The sequence below is a fragment of the Ostrinia nubilalis genome, chromosome 26 (genome assembly GCF_963855985.1).
Source record: "Ostrinia nubilalis chromosome 26, ilOstNubi1.1, whole genome shotgun sequence".
In the NCBI taxonomy this organism is placed as follows: domain Eukaryota; kingdom Metazoa; phylum Arthropoda; class Insecta; order Lepidoptera; family Crambidae; genus Ostrinia; species Ostrinia nubilalis.
Window position 1 is genome coordinate 5615600 of NC_087113.1, and position 16907 is coordinate 5632506.

General features: G+C 41.7%; 1 protein-coding gene across 1 annotated transcript in view; it reads left to right on the top strand.

Annotated features, from left to right (window-relative positions):
• Nucleotides 1–8762: 8762 nt before the first annotated feature.
• LOC135084462 (irregular chiasm C-roughest protein-like) overlaps nucleotides 8763–16907 on the top strand; it is a 91005-nt gene continuing 82860 nt past the window's right edge. Inside the window, exon 1 of the mRNA XM_063979241.1 lies at nucleotides 8763–9030. The gene's annotated coding sequence lies outside the window, so the exon portion shown is untranslated. The remainder of the gene's footprint in view (nucleotides 9031–16907) is intronic.

Below are 16907 nucleotides of genomic sequence, written 5' to 3' on the forward strand. Positions count from 1 at the left end.
GGGCAGCTGCGCCCGCAAGCAGTTTATAAAAATGAACAGTCGTCAAACGGAAAATAGTACCCGGGCGGGTCCCAGCCATGCTGGGGAATCCCGTGGCTGCCCACAAGGCAGTCGGCCCTATGTATACGGGGGGGCCAACGCTGTTCCGCAGGAAACTGCGTATGTAAATAATGTATATAGTACGATAGGAGATGAGGAAAGCGGCGATGCTGTAGATATTGTAAAAAGTTGTAGTATTGTAAATATCGAAGAGGGCGGTGATGTTGAGCATGAACCGACATGTATAAACAATGTAAATATGGTAGAAAGCGGCGATGGCTCAAATGCCAAAAATGTACATAAAACTGGATACGACTCCCGCTTCTTTGTGAGGCGAGATACATTGAAAAGCATCGAGAATGATGACTCAGAACAGGACGGAAGTGCATCTGACGTGTCCTTCGCGTCAGTCGCATCAAAGAGGTCGCGACTGAGCTCGCGGGCCAGCTCGCGCATTGCCTCGCGGTTGGCGGCAACAAAAAGGCCTCATATGCCTGATAGAGACGAGACAAATGAAGGTTCGGATTCTGCTAGCTCATCAGCACGACCCCCCAAAGCCAAAGCACATGTAGGAAAAAAGTGTCGTGGAAGGCCTGCCAAGACTGGCGCATGCGCCGAGCGTGCACTTATCGAAGAGACAGAGGCCCGAGAGCTTAAGAAACAACGGGAAATGGAGACCGATGAGCAGGCCGAGCTCTGGACGAGCAAATTAATCCGGATGCGCAACCGGGCCGAGTACTCGGCAAGAGAACAAACAACAGAAGAACTGCTGCAGCAGATACGCACCAGCACGGATGCCGTCGTTCTTGCTTCTAAAAAGAGCGGCAACATTTCAGGTCCCATTCAAAAGACATTCAAAGAGGCCGCCATGAATATTGCGGGGGCACTTGAGGTCCTTTCTGCGCGGTCCCCAACGGAGGAAATTCGGCTGCTAACAGCCGCAAACAAGAAAATGTCCCAGGAATTGGAAGAACTCCGCAAGGAATTCCGTCTCTTAAAGGAGCAGAGCAATAAAGCTCCCGCCACCCAGCTGAATCAGACGCAGCCGGAGCGGGATGATTTTACGCGTGACATCATGGTCCAAGTCGGGACCATGGTGAATGCGCGGATCGAGGCACTACAGCCCAGGCTATTGCCTGAAGAACGTCTCCGACCCCCATTAGCGGCGGATAGGCGAAGAGAGAAGACAGTGATGGACACTGATTTTCCACCTCTGGCAATGACACCAAAAACTGCCTCTAAGCCACAGTCTAAGAAAGCAGCTAAAACGGCAGCCGCCAAGCCGCAGTCCGCTCCAAAACCCGCACCTAGAAAGGTCATACCAGCCAAACCAGAAGTAGCAAGTAAAACACCTGATGACCCCAAGCCTGCGGCCATTGAGCCCATGCCTGCTACCAGACGTAGCAAAAACAGAAAAGGTGCTAAACGCTCGGCCCCAGAACCTGCGCGTGAGTCACGCCCACTTCCGCCTCCTCCTGTGTCAATTGACGAAGGGTGGTCTACAGTGGTTAGGCGAGGAGCAAACCGTAGGCAGAAGGAACTCACTGAAATCCAGCCCCAGGTTCGTAAATCTGAAACGAAGGCCAAGATTCCCAAACTTCGCCCACCTCGCACGGCTGCCATCGTGCTCAGTTTACAGCCGGATGCAGTAGGGAAGGGAATAGGTTACAAAGAAGTTATGCGGGAAGCAAGGTCTAAAATTGACATTAGTGACTTCGATATAACCTCCATGCGGTTTAGGAGCACCAAAACAGGTGCCAAACTCCTGGAGGTGCCAGGGGAATCCTGTGGTGACAGAGCAGATGCACTTGCTGCAAAACTCAAAGAAGTCTTGCCAGAGGATGCAGTGCGAGTTTCCAGGCCGATTAAGACAGTAGACGTACGTTTGTCAGGCTTAGATGACTCCACAACGCAGGAGGAGATTGTGGCCGCCGTGGCTAAAGCTGGCTGCTGCGCAACTGAGTCAGTAAAGGTGGGCCTTATAAGAGAAAACTTCTCAGGCTGTGGGACTGTCGTCATAAAGGTCCCCGTCGCGGTCGCTAAAAAGTTGGCTAAAGGACGACTTCTTGTGGGTTGGGTATCGGCCCACGTTAAAATTTTAGAGAGGCGGCCCTTCAAATGTTTTAAGTGCTTGCAGGAGGGTCACGTCAGTGCACAGTGCTCGACTGGCATAGACCGCAGCGGAAACTGCTACCGCTGCGGTGTGTCGGGACATCTGGCAAGAGACTGTACTGCTCCTCCACACTGCCCTGTCTGTGCAGAAGCCGGCCAAGGAGCAAACCACAAGATGGGGAGCAAAAGCTGCACCCCACCGAAGCCGAAGAGAGGAATAAAGGGCCAGCCAACGCTACCGGCTGCCAACACTCAGGTCCAGAGCAGTGGACCTGCGATGGATTTTGAGGTGGAGTGCCCGTAATGGCTCTACAATTCATGCAGGCGAATGTTAACCACTGCATCGGTGCTCAAGACTTATTGTTACAGCATATGATGGAGTGGTCCATGAACGTGGCGATTGTGTCAGAGCCGTACTGGGTTCCCACCGACCGAGACGACTGGGCAGCGGATCTGGAAGGTGTAGTTGCCATAAAAGTGGCACAAGGGTTGCAAATTGCGGTGGTAGAGAAAGGAGACGGTTTTGTTGTCGGAAAATGGAGTGATATACTGTTAGTAGGGGTCTATTTTTCTCCCAGTAAAAGCACTGCTGCAGTTGAGGCTAGTCTGGACAGACTGAGTGCTATAATACGGCAGTCTCAATTCCCTGCACTGGTGGGTGGCGATTTTAATGCCAAATCAATAGCTTGGGGAGCTCGCGCCACAGACCGCCGAGGAGACTTAGTTTTAGAGTGGGCCACAGCACTGGGGCTCGTAGTTTTAAATACGGGTTCCGAACCAACATGCGTTCGGCCACAGGGGACATCTATTGTGGACATAACCCTGGCGAGCCCTGCGATTGCTACCCGCGCGGCTGACTGGCGAGTACTTACTGAGGTGGAAACACTGTCCGACCATCTATACATTAGATGGGATATAGCCGCCTCACCCAACAGCAATACACCCAGTCTCGCCGGGCGTGGCACCGTATATCCGCGGTGGAAACTTGGTGCTTTAGATAGAGATACCTTTCAGGCAGCAGCCCTTGTAAAAGCCTGGCTCCCAACACCAGCTGGACCCGTCCAGGTGGATGAGGAGGCGGAATGGCTCCGGGTAGCTATGACGCACGTGTGTGATGCGTCCATGCCTCGCGTTGGTCCACTGCCTCCTCGCCGACAAGTCTACTGGTGGTCAGAGGCCATCGCTGTATTGCGTCGAGCGTGCAACGCAGCACGCCGCGAAGCCTACCGGCACCACCGGAGACGTGTCCGCGATCCAGACCAGGACGATCCACTTCGCGAAGCCTATAAGGAGGCCAAAAAAGCTCTAAAGATTGCCATAGCCAGAGCTAAAGTGGAGGCGCGAAAAAATCTGCTTGCCACGCTTACCAGTGATCCATGGGGACGGCCATATAAAACTGTCAGGGGAAAACTCCGACCATGGGCTCCTCCGGTAGCGCTCTCATTGGAACCGGCCGTGCTCGCTACGGTCGTCGCAGGTCTTTTTCCAGCGCGCGCAGAACATACTCCACCAGCCATGAGGCCCCACCCAGTGGCCTCGACAGCTGCACCTGAGCTTATATCAGAGGGTGAACTTGGAGCAGCCTATCTAAGAATGCGCCGGAAGAATGTGGCCCCGGGTCCAGACGGACTCTCGGGAAAGGCATGGGCGCTGGCCGAAGAGACCCTTGGGGGCAGAGTAAAGCGGCTCTTTGACGCCTGTCTTGAGCAGGGGCGCTTTCCAGCGCAATGGAAATGTGGACGTTTGGTCCTATTAAGGAAGGAGGGGCGACCACCAGACTCCCCTTCCGGGTACCGTCCTATAGTATTGCTTGATGAGATAGCCAAGTTACTGGAGCGAATTATCGCTAGGCGTCTTATCAAGCATTTAGAAGAGCAAGGGCCGAACCTAGCTACTACCCAATTTGGGTTTAGAGCCGAAAGAGGGACGGTAGATGCCATTTTACGGGTCAAAGAGCTAGCTGAAAAAGCGGTGGCCCGAGGAGGGGTACTGTTGGCAGTGTCTATTGACATTAAAAATGCTTTTAATAGCCTACCATGGGCTTGCATCAGGCAGGCTCTTGTACACCACGGCGTCCCGTTATACCTCCAAAACGTAGTGGCCGACTATCTGGCCAACCGAGAGGTTACTCTGGAAGGGAAAGATGGGCGAGTTCTCCGCCAGAAAGCTTTGTGTGGAGTTCCACAGGGGTCGGTCCTTGGGCCTCTCCTGTGGAACCTGGGGTACGATTGGGTCCTCCGCGGGCGTCTAATTACGGGGGTCGGTGTGACATGTTACGCCGACGACACTCTCGTGACGGCCCGCGGGGATGATATCCGAGAGGCGGTACGACGCGCTACGGCCGGCGTAGCGATCGTGGTCCGCAGAATACGCGAACTAGGATTAGAAGTGGCGCTCGAGAAATCTGAAGCTCTGTGTTTCCATGGGCCTCGGCAGGCGCCACCAGCTGGGACCCATCTCGTCGTTGGAGGCACTACAATCCCAGTTGGGAAGTCCCTACGTTACCTGGGGCTCCAATTGGATGGACAATGGACGTTCGACGAGCATTTCAAGCGCCTTACACCGAAGTTGATGGCGACTGCTGGTGCTCTTAGCAGGCTGATGCCAAATATAGGTGGGCCTGCTGCGGTGAGTCGTCGTCTATATCTTGGAGTCGTTCGCTCAATGGCGTTGTACGGAGCCCCAGTATGGTACAAAGCTGTTTCAGCAAAAAGTACCCTACTTCTGCAGAAGGCACAGCGTTTGATTGCTTTGAGGGTGGTCCGCGGGTACCGCACAATATCTGCAGACGCAGCCCTCTCATTGGCTGGGAGCATGCCTTGGGACCTGAACGCCAAGGTCCTCGCCGCGGTATACCAGTGGCGGGGAGACCAGAAATCTGAAGGGCAAAGGCCTGCACCCCGTGAGGTTGAGGCTAAAAAAGAAGAGCTGGAGGAGATGGCCCTAGAATGCTGGAGAGGACGCTTGGCCGTTAGTCAAGTCGGGCGTCGCACTGTGCAGGCACTTCTGCCTGTCCTAGCGGAGTGGCTGCGACGTCGGCATGGTCGTCTAACCTACCGGATGACCCAGCTACTGACAGGCCACGGGTGTTTCGGGGCCTTCCTTCACAGAATAGGCCGAGAAGAGGTACCAGGCTGCCATCACTGCAACCTTGATACTGTGGATACAGCTGAGCACACGCTCCAAGAATGCCCAGCTTGGGCGGATGAGCGCGCGGCCCTCAATATATGCCTAGGAAATGACCTCTCTCTACCGGTCTTAGTCCACCATATGACCAACGGAGAGGAGGCGTGGCGTAGAGTTCTCACCTTCTGTGAAGCAGTCATTTCACAGAAGGAAGCTGCGGAGAGGGAGCGGGAAGCATCACCCGACGCACCCATTGCCCGCCGCCGACGTCATGGGCACAGAAGGAGGCTCTATGACCTCCATCTGCCCCTTCCTAATAGGCCTCGGCCATCAGATACGGGGGTGTCTGGTGGCGTCTAAAGAGGCCGCGACGGCGCAGCACGTGTCCTGCGTGCCGCTCGCAGGAGGTTGAAGGCGTAATAACGCCTTCCTTGGTTTGGGCTTGGTTTAAGCGAGTGAAATGCCGAGCAGGGAACGCGGACGAATGCTTGAGGCAAAATGCCGATAGTGATGGCCCGCGTTCCCGACTCATATGGCTACCGAGGGCAACGTCAGGTTTTTAGTGGGTAGGCCCTGCCCTTCTGGCAGGGAGAACCCCACATAACCCACTAACTGCCCCCGCGGCTGGTGGGTATACAAATCAATGTATTTTCCTGACGAAAAAAAAAAAAAAAAAAAAAAAAGGAATAAAGAGGTTTTACTGAGATGGTCTGGTTACTTTATTGGGCTGTTGAGCTAGAATAAAAAAATAATATTAAAATACCCCTTTTTAACACGCTCACTGCGTTATGAGGTCTAAAAAGCCACATGCAGAACTTATCGCAGGTGCGGCAGTCATAATCGCGTTCTCTCACTCTGTGCGGGGGGCGACTATTTTAACATTTCTATGAGTACAACAGAGACAAATATATCAAATTGCTTCTCTTACGAAGCCTAGCATAATGACGTAGAAAATATTGTATGAGGTCGATTAGGTCCCATACGCACTGGATAGAAATTAATCACGTTCAGTGCGCCGTGAGGTCTGAACTGCCTCAAAAATTGCAGGCCTCATAACCGCACAGAGTGAGGCGCGGGCGCCGCGCATTTTGAGTAGTGATGTGATAAGTTTCGATACGTACGCACGCTGTTAGCCGGTGACACATTAACATTGACTTTTTAACTAAAAATGGCATTTGTATACACTTAACGCACGTATTTATTTCAGGTATTCCTAGTGGCAGATAATAATAATAATAATAATAAATATTTTTGGACATTTTACACTGCGCTTCTAGTCCCAAACTAAGCAAAGCTTGTACTATGGGTACTAGACAACGGATATAAACATACTTAAATACTTTTTTTTTTTAAATACATACATATTATTATACATAGAAAACACCCAGTCCAATACAAACAAATATGTTCATGCACACAAATACTGTGCGGGAATCGAACTCGCAACCTCCGGAATAGTAGTCCGTTTCGAACCACTACACCAAACGGCCGACGATGATGTGCTGAACATTCGCTTAAAAAAGGTGGTCAACGAAAGCGCTGCGTAGGTTGCTACGACAGATTAAGACTAACACTAAATAGCACTCAGGCTGCAAAAAAAAAAACTAAAAAAATTGAAACTTTTTGTGTTCTGTGTGACAAATCCTACTGTTTGCCCTGTTTTAATGAAAAACACTTTAATTAAAAACAAATATTATAATTTTATGGTAACTGAAATTTTGTTTTATTCCCATCCCTAGTCGAGACACAAATTGGACTTTCTTTCAGTGCGAAATGAGGCAGAAAAGATGTCATATATATTTTTTTAATTTATTCAATACCAAAATGTCATAACTGCGGGCGAAGCTAGTTTAAGGTTAAACATCTATTTAAGTTTATAATAGAAAAGTTTTTAAGCCAATATTGTCTTTCCTGAGCTATATTTAAAGTATTTTTAGAAACAATATTTTGTGAGGCAGAAAAGGTCTCATACGCACTGTAAAGAAGTTCAATATTGACTCGAAAAGACCTCATACGCACTGGCTGAAAGTCTACGAAAAATGGTTACGCAGTGAGCGTGTTAAAGATGAAAAAAAATTAAGGATGTTTAATTTTATTATTGTAAGTTTATGTGGAGTTTTTAGAAGCTAATCTTTATAGTGACCGTTTTTTAAATAATACTGCAATAATGTAGAGTCATAAACAGTTATAGCTGTTAAAATTCACGAAGGCGATAGGGCTTTGGGTACATTATTAGTGTGGTGGCTCGCTACTGTTAATTTTTCAAAAGTTTTGATAGTTTTGATCGTTATGTGCAATGTGCATGTGTACGTACACACACAATTAAAGCTCACTCGCCTTCTTGAGTTGCAAGGACTTACAACAATAATGGTCGAATTTATAGATAGTTGCACCTAAAAAACAGTTTTTTATGTCTGCCAGCCCTACCTTTGTTTTGATGTAAAGTAGCTCATCCCAAGGAAAGTCGCCTTTGTCGAGTTGAATGGAACTGAACTGTGAGAAAAGTTCTTTTTGTTACACACGGATTCGTTAGGCCTTGCTGCAAGGTCAGAATGTGTTCAGTTATGTTTAACTGGCTGTGGGAAACTTGAGACGGTAGTTTGTTAACATACAAACAAAAATTGTAGACGTATTTTATTCGTAGACAGAGAAAAGAAACTTTGTTTTATAAAGCATAACATACGTTATGCATAGTGAAACATGGAAGCTCCGGTTCGCCAAGGTTTATTTATTTATTTTATTTTATTTTTCTTTATTCAGAAAACCACAGCTCTTTTTATAATAATAATATAAACAGGTATTTTTGTTCTTACAGCCAATAATGGATTTTATATATTATTACAATCTCGTAGAAAACAGTCAAAGGGGCAAAAAGAAACGCGACGCGTTGTTCAAACCTAGGATAAATCAGCTATTCCGCGAAGAGCCTATAAAATTAAATAATACTCATATCATATATGCTATAAATCGAGTTTAGACTATAACACATTATACACACAAAAACTAACAATAAATTCCAAGGCATAATTTTGCTTACTTAGTCCTTTTCTAGAAATACGAACTTCTCCAAAACTAACTGGCAGATATTTAAATTTTTTAAGCAAATGATATTTTTTGATTAAATAAATATTCATCTTCATGTTTAAAAATGTAGAGTGAAAAAATGCAAGGGGAATGGAGACATGGAATTTGTTTTAATCCTACTTTTCCTGTTACAAAATATACCTTGCAAGCTACTCCAATTCATACATTTACCTATTTTTAAGTTTTAAGAAATCTTTATTCTGAAGTTTTTCACATAGAATAAGCATAGTTTTGAATTTCAAAGCAAGTGAATGCACAAAGTACAAAAATGCAAATATTACGTTTCAATCCGTCAAAAAGTTTGTTCATCAATTTTCTATCTCCAAAAGCGCATTGCATGCGCGAGCTTATCATGCAGCCTACAATCTGTGCATCGTGAAACTGGCCAGTGTGGTCCGATGCGTCGTGCCATCGCCACGCGCCGGGTGACGTTTGACGTCTCGTTTCGCGCCAACTCGCGTTCTCTTTTTGAAATTTTATTTTCTTTTTTTGTGGCTCGAAAACTTTTGCTGCCTTTCGAGTGCGATTTTAAACTTGGAACTTTGTTCAGTGACGTTTTGTGTTGTGTTTTGTTTTGTTGACAATCGATTGTTTATTTTTAAGTGTGGTGATTAGTTTATGGATTTTGTGTGACTTGGATTTTTGACTACTTACTGAATAAATTAAAAGGTAAGTTTTCTTTAACTACAGCTGTTTTACCTATTTTTCTCTAGGTTCTAGATATTAATAAGTTTAATTATGATAATAATTTAAAAATGAAATAAGTGTGATGAATGACTGAAAATCACAATTAATCAAATAGTCTTATTATTCCTAAACAAATTAATTACTTAAATAAGATAAAATGTGAAGTTTAAATCTAGTCAAGAGTAGGAATTTTATGTTAATTTTCTTGTACAAACTTTTCTCAAAAAAAAAATTATCTTAAAAACTCAATTTGCTTCAAGATACAAAATAAAAACTTTAAGCAAATGTATCCGAATGAAAAACAGAAAATAAAACTGAAACTTAGTTTAGCAATAGTGAAGTTCGTGAAAACTCCAATAGATGGCTGTACTAGTTGCTACAGAAGTACGTGACTTGAAAACCTAAGATTTTCACTCGAGTTTGTCTTGAGAAACATTTAGTTTCAAAGTTAGCTGCTTTTATTGAAAAGTTAAGATAAATCGCAGTCCGTCGTACGTTTTAGTTTTTAGTTGTAAAAGTAAGAAATATCTTAATTAGAAAATTAGTTCAGAGTTTATTTAATTTTGTTAATTACGTTAGTGGCACTGAAATGTGAAGGTAAATAGTTAATAAACTTTTTATTTTAAGCTTCTTTTCAGATATTGGAATGAGATGAAATAACTTAAGTTTAAGCAGTTGATGTTATTATTAAGATGAGCTTTAGATGAGCCTCTATCTATTTAGGTACACAGATAATTATTTAAGTATACCGTAGAGAAAAAAAAATGGGTTTTTTTACTTGTATCTACTTAAACTTGACACATAACTGTTCATCTAAAGTTAACACCGCAATGCAAATAATAACAAAAAGCCTATTTACACTAAAACACGAATAAAGTAAGCACACACTTTAAAAATAAACTAAAAAGAAGATTCGAATAAAAAAGACATTATAAAGTAGTCGGGTGTCCGAAAAAAATGAGAGGTTCGAGATGAATACAACAACCAACATAAATAAACACTTCTAAGCAACTGGGTTTACGCCACTTTGAACCTTAACATTAACATCATAAGAAACAGCGTCATCGTTGGTAGAGTTCAAAGTTAGATTGGTATATTTTGAAACTTCGAACAAACAGGTTTGATACGTTAGGGCCATTTAATTAGGGCAGGTGTTCAATGGGTGCGTTTTTGTTCTTTTTCGTTTGTATGCAATCGGTTTTACTTTATACCGGCTCGGCGTTTGATAGAGACAGGGTTGCCATATTGAAGTACGATATCTACTGACTGAAGTACTGACGTTGGGTTGTGGAATTTGGGTTTTATTCATTAATGGTTGATAAAACGTTATACGTATTTAAATATGGCATTGAAACTTAAGTGAAGCTAAATTACTGTTAAATACTAGGAAGTCTAGAAGTTGACTGGCAGAGAATGCCATCCGGCATTAAGTCCGCCACAGTGCATTGTATGTATGTATGTGCTAAAAGTTAAAATAAATATAAATATAAGTCCATAAAAAATGGTCACAACCGCGATGGCTCTAATTAAGAAACTATATCCAAGTTGAATATTTTTTTAAGATTAAATTAAAATTAGATCAATCAAAACTAGCATCTGCACTTAAGTAGAGTTTCATGCAAGTATCATTACAATACAGGATATTGACCTTTCTGGTATCTGATTATTAACATTAATTTATTACAATCATGGTAACCTTTAAGTTCGTTAGCCCTCTCTTATCATTAAAAACATTTAACTAAGTAGTAAAAAGTTCAATATGTATTATAACATTAAGTAAGTTGTTAATTGAGAAAAATCTAAAACGTTAAAATAACGGTATCGTTGTGGCTGTTGAGCAGTGAGCTGATGTCATAGTGTGACATTGACAATACGTCAATGTCACACTAGGATCAAACGTTAGAATAGAGGGACGCGTGGTGACGAGTGACGACTCCCCGCGCTTTTGTGCTAAGTGATGAATTTTATTGTATTTTAAATTAAGGCCATATATTATAATGTGAAAGTTTAATATTCAGTGTTTTATTTATGAGATCTACTGGCCTCTAATATTACCTAAAATATTTTTACTTAAAGTTAATTACTAAAACTAATATTGAGTGGATTTCTTGGAAATAAACTATTTTGTAGTCTGGTAACCCTAGATAAAGAGTTACCCGCCATTAGTGTCCAATTTATTACACTGATTTTGTTAAAATGGTGTACACAATAGGTGTATTAGGTTTCCTATTGATATTGCTATGATATTCACAGTATAAATTGGGATTTTATTAAGATTTTATTGCTTTCAAAATATTGTGACATTTATACGGTTGCTACGTCTTTTTCGTGTATAAATACGTTTTATTTAGATTATTTTCAACAAAGTTCTTTTTTCAATAAACGTTCAACTTTATAATATACTCTTCCAATAAAAAACTTTGCAAAATTATTTCTGTATTTTTAAATAAATCTAAAAAACAATACGCTTTTAAAATAAAATGGTTGCAATCAACTGTTTTCAAAAGAATTTTCCATTTGGAATATACTAAATCACCATCAAATACAGTCGACGACACATCGGACTATACATTTTGTTGAAAAATCGGCCCTATTACGTCGAAATAAGGTTTGTTTACCTTGATATACTGTACAACGATAAAAAAAAACCTTTCCACGCAGAACGAGTCAATTATTTTCATTGTACCACAGTTTCATTAGTGAATTTTTTGAAAACAAAAGGTGTTTTCATATTTTTCACGGCGCCATCACAGTTGGTAATTTGATTTGCAATTTTTTAACGAATGCAGTTCTATTTAAAATTGGAACGGTTTATTTGGTTACCCTTTTTCACGTTTTATGATGTTAAATGTATACCTACTATATTGTGTACCCAGCTTTAGATTTTTAATTTTGAACGATTAAAAATATTTTATCATTAGTATTATTTTTAAGTCGTCAGGGAAATAGGCTTGGATGCGTAATCAAGCTTCAGAGTAGGGTAAATAATCAAAATTCGTACTTTAACTATTTTCGAAAAAGATAATGGTGAATAATCAAAGTAACTAACGTAACGATACAACATGATAATTTTCTAAATTGAGCTTTTTAGCTTGAGCTAACTCATTCTCTACTTAAGTAGGTAAACACTTTTCTTAAGTTGTAAATTATTCTAAACTAGCTGACCCGGCGAACTTCGTACCGACTTCGTTCATCAGAAATAATGTATGCTGCTGTGCCTATCACTTTAAGCTTAAATAATATGTAAAACAACCAATATGATAAATCGGATACGTGAACTATGACATATACATTTTAGGCATATTTTCCTCACACCCTGTATAAAAGCAATACTTTAATGTTAATATTATTGGTAATAAATAATGTATATGAAGAATAGAAGAGATGCGAAATGATCGTTTGTATTCATAAACATATAATTGATTATTTTCGTCCATAATAATAACTTATGGAGTTTCTTATGATTTATCTTTAAATCTATCACTCTTATGCCTTTGCAATAAGACTCTTTTTGGCTTATTATTAAGACCACCTACGCATTTTGATAGACGATTTCTACGCTACAAAACCATCCAAAATAACTTGAGCTGTAGATCCCAATTTGGCAAATAATGAAGGTTATAGAAGGAGAGTTCAGGATATAGTGGTTAACTTAAGTATTGTAGGCAAAAGTAGGAATTTGGAAATACCTAATTTACTTGGAAAAGACTATTATTGACATAATAAGTAGGCACCATTAGTATTTGGTAAGGATCTATTATTTTGCGAGTCAAAGTTTATTTTAATTATTTATGTAGTTTATTAACATTTCTACTGCCATTTTCAGAGAAGTAAAGAACTCAATAGGATCTTGATAAATTATTTTTATCTAGAAATAGGATTTGAAAAGCATTTTTTCATACTTTCACAGAATATCCATGATCTTTTTAGGAAAAGAGGATTTTGTTATTGATCCAGACAGAAATAGAACCTGGAACCCTCATTCGAATCAATTTATTACGGCAACCAATATGTAGGTAGGTATTCCTATAAAATCATAACTTGCCCTCCTAGAATAGTTGTAGGGTTAAAATTAAATATCGATAGGTGCTCTGAGTGGAATAGGCCAGGTGCTATTCACGCAGGTGCTATTTGGGTGGGTGCTCTAAGTGGAATACGTCTAAAGTAATACTGAAAAGTGTAAAAGCGCTTTACAAAAGCCTACAAAAAAATAATTAGTTTTTTGACTTTTTACCTTCTTTTAACCTGTCCGCCTAGAACACTTTTCAGAAAGTCATGTAGTCTTAATTTCTTGAACGCGAAGGTTCAAATTGACCCTACAAAGCCCCCATACTACACGTCATGTACAGTCAGCGTCAAATAGTCCGTGACACCCAAAGTAGCCAAAAAGTTCGCAACACGTCTTTGTTACAATGAGGGCTATCGTTTTTATACTTAACAGTTGGCACCCCTGGCGATTGACAGGACCTTACTCTACAGTGGCGCCATCTTGATGAGTGCAAATGCGATAGTCCTCCTACCACTTTAGCGCTCACCAGTTGGTGCCACTGTCTTCGCTACTAGCAAGTGACAGGACCTTACTCTACAGTGGCGCTAACTGGTGAGCGCTAAAACGATAGCCCTCATTGGAATAAGGTTGCGTTGTCAACTTTTTGACCACCTAAACTTAGGATAAGTTGCACCATCTAACTTCAACCGAAACTATAACGATAACCGGTGTTTTTTGTGTGGAGTTTGACAGATTTTTGACATTTATTAAAGTCAAAGTAAGATGGTGCAACCCAGCCATAAAAAACTTAGGGTCACATTAAATTAAACAACACATTGGGTGTCACGAACTACATATTTGACGCTGTCTCTCTCTAATATTTCCCAACAAAAATTCACTTTTATGTCACAACTATCCCTATTATGTCCCACAATGAGCACCAATTAGTCAAATTACCGTTTAGTAGCATTTGTCAACATCCGAAAATTTTAATAAAAAGGAAGACTGAGTCACACGTTCACATTAAATGGTCCATCTTCCATCAGCGTTTTAATTGTTCTGTCTGGAATTTGTCGCATTGTGATTGGCTGAGGTACAATATAGGAAGGGTCAGTACTCACATTTTGAGTGGCATGACAAGGGTTAAGCTAGCAGCAATATGGGCCTTACAAGGTGATTGCTAATTTTAAACTACTATTTTTCATGAAAGATCGTTCACTTTGTAAGGGGCAGGGGGCTTTTTTTCTAGGCACTAGCCATAATGTTGTCTTGAATCGCTCTTATAGTCTAATAGACAAGGAATAATAATGAAATAAATAATGAATAGACTAGGTAGGTATATGGGTTAGGTAGGACTTACTTTTATTTTATGCCAGTCTTGGTCAAAATTGAGTTTGCGAGGTCACGTATTCCTATTGCCACAAAATAAATGGCGAAACCTTTAAAAATTTTTAGGCTAAAATACATAAAATTTTGTTCAGGGGTGTCTATGGCCGGCCCGACGGGTTCTGGAAAAATGATATTAGCTTATTGAATTTTGCTCCCTAATAGTCTTATTACATCTTTAATCCTCAAAATGTTTTGATTTAAGCGATATATTGAAAGAACCCACTGTTAACCCCTTCACTGCGGTTCAATCGAGAGGATTTATCGGCTGTTCCACGAATTCTGGGGTCTGATTGGTGTTTTGGGAATGTAAGCAGGGTTGATTGGCCGTGACGGCTGTGTGCTGTGCTGCTGTATGCTATAATGTCTTTGTTCGTGAGTTTACGATGCAATAAGGGTTATAATCGTAAAACTGGACTTCATTTTCCTGGATCTGTGGCCTTATAGTAGGGAATTTAGTGCAAGAACCCCTCCACTTTGGTATAGAAGGCTCATTTTTGCAACAGTGGTTCTTTGGGTGCTCCTGAGTGGATTTCCGTCGGTAGACATCGGGAGCCCCCCCTGTGGTAGCAGGGGGAGGGGGGGCAAGTCTCCTTCCGCCGCGCTTCACTTTAAGGCCCATATCTTCAAAACTATGGGTATTAGGGCAAGTGTGGTATCATTTTCAGATAATTAAAGGATGGCGAATTCATTTCTAGAACAAACTTTTTGCCTTTTCATACAAATAAATAGAGATATTGAACAAAATTCACAAAAACCAAAAAGTATTTTTTTAAATAAACGTCGTTTACTTTTAAACCACTACAGATAATCTAATAAAAAAAATATGACCTGAAAGCTACATTTATCAGGATTATAAAAATATAACATTGTATCGTACTTTTTTCGCAAAAAGTAGGTGAAAAAATTTTTTTCTTCAGGACACAGCGGGCGAATTTTATTGCGCATCGGAAAAAAATATTTATTTTATCCATGAATTCATACTATTTGGTTCATAAACAAGCAAGGATTATTATTTTAGAATTTATTTAGAGTTGCTGGCACATCAATCTACCATGATTTGTATTTTTTCGTCAATTGATTTTGAACTCTGTGTGTGAGACGTAAGGTTGAAAATGCCTTAAATACATTTTAATATCGAAAATATCATAAGAAGAAAGCACTAAATAGTCTTTAATTTGTCTAAACGTCTTAATTATTATTATTATTTTAATTAACACTTTTATTTCTACATACTATTGTACCAGTGATTTAACGGAAAGGTAAGTGTGAGGAAAATGAGGTTTCACAATCATAGTAACTACGGGAGATATTTTTAGCACAAAGGTTACGGCTGTGACCGTTTTAGTTGTTTTTTTCAGACAGCACCACACCAGCTTCTGCACTACTTCTTGCACTTACATCTCACCATTTCCAGGCAAGCCTCGGCAGCCACGGGCAAACCGGTCCATGTAGGCTCCATGTTGCTATCGACTCTGGTCCAGTCGGGTAAAGGGAAGACTGAGTCGGTTGCTTGCACCGACCAGTCGGGTTAAGGGAAGACACCACCCCCAACCAGTCGGGTAAAGGGAAGACTGAGTCGGTTGCTTGCACCTGATCCTATACACGAATCCCTTAATATACTGCCAGTAGCCAATGCTGATACAAAGCTGCTGCTGCTGTCTGGGTTATCTTATGTAGGGCCTAAGCTAAGCTAAGCTAGGTCTAAGCGTAGTCCACAGCGACCCATTAGGATCTTTATGCTCCCTTTTTTATTCCCTATCATCCAAAAAAATCCTATCCATTAGGTGAATTAAGCATCTGAGTGAAAGCCATCTAAGTAAAATTATCATCTAAATTTTCTGATGCCGAATATGCTGACCAAAGCATACCCATCCTTACAGTATTGATTCATGGACCCCACATGTATTCCACATGCTCGAGAGCTGTCTTCTGTTGTTAGGCCCATTTTGTGGGACATGTGGTTCGTTCCATAATGCCCAGTTTGCGTACCAGTAATTGCTTGGGCTTACCTTTTATTTCCGCTTAATGAGTTTTCTCCATGACCCTGTGTTTCCCTTTAGGAATGATTTGGAGAGGCTTATCTTATATCGTTGGAGCTTTCCCATTCAGCACTGTGCTTCTTGGATATGGCTATATTATAGCCATGAGGTATGCTGTTAGATAAAGGTAAGTACCTATCAGTTCTGACCCAATAGGTATCGCCTCTGACCCTAGTTTCGCGAGGCTGTCGGCTCTCCCATTGCATTTGATCCGTGTATGTCCAGGTATCCCACATCAGGGACACTTTTTCATGCCTTCCGAGTTTGTTCATCTTTAAGATTGCATCTAGAATAATTCTAGAATCAAGCTTCACTGAGGCGATGGCTTTTTGTTTGAGTGCTGCCTGGCTGTGGATCAGGATGTAAATATTGCGTTTTTTACACCCCTGTTCTTTAGCGCACACAATTATAGCGTAGAATTCAGCTTGAAACACTGTAGCAAA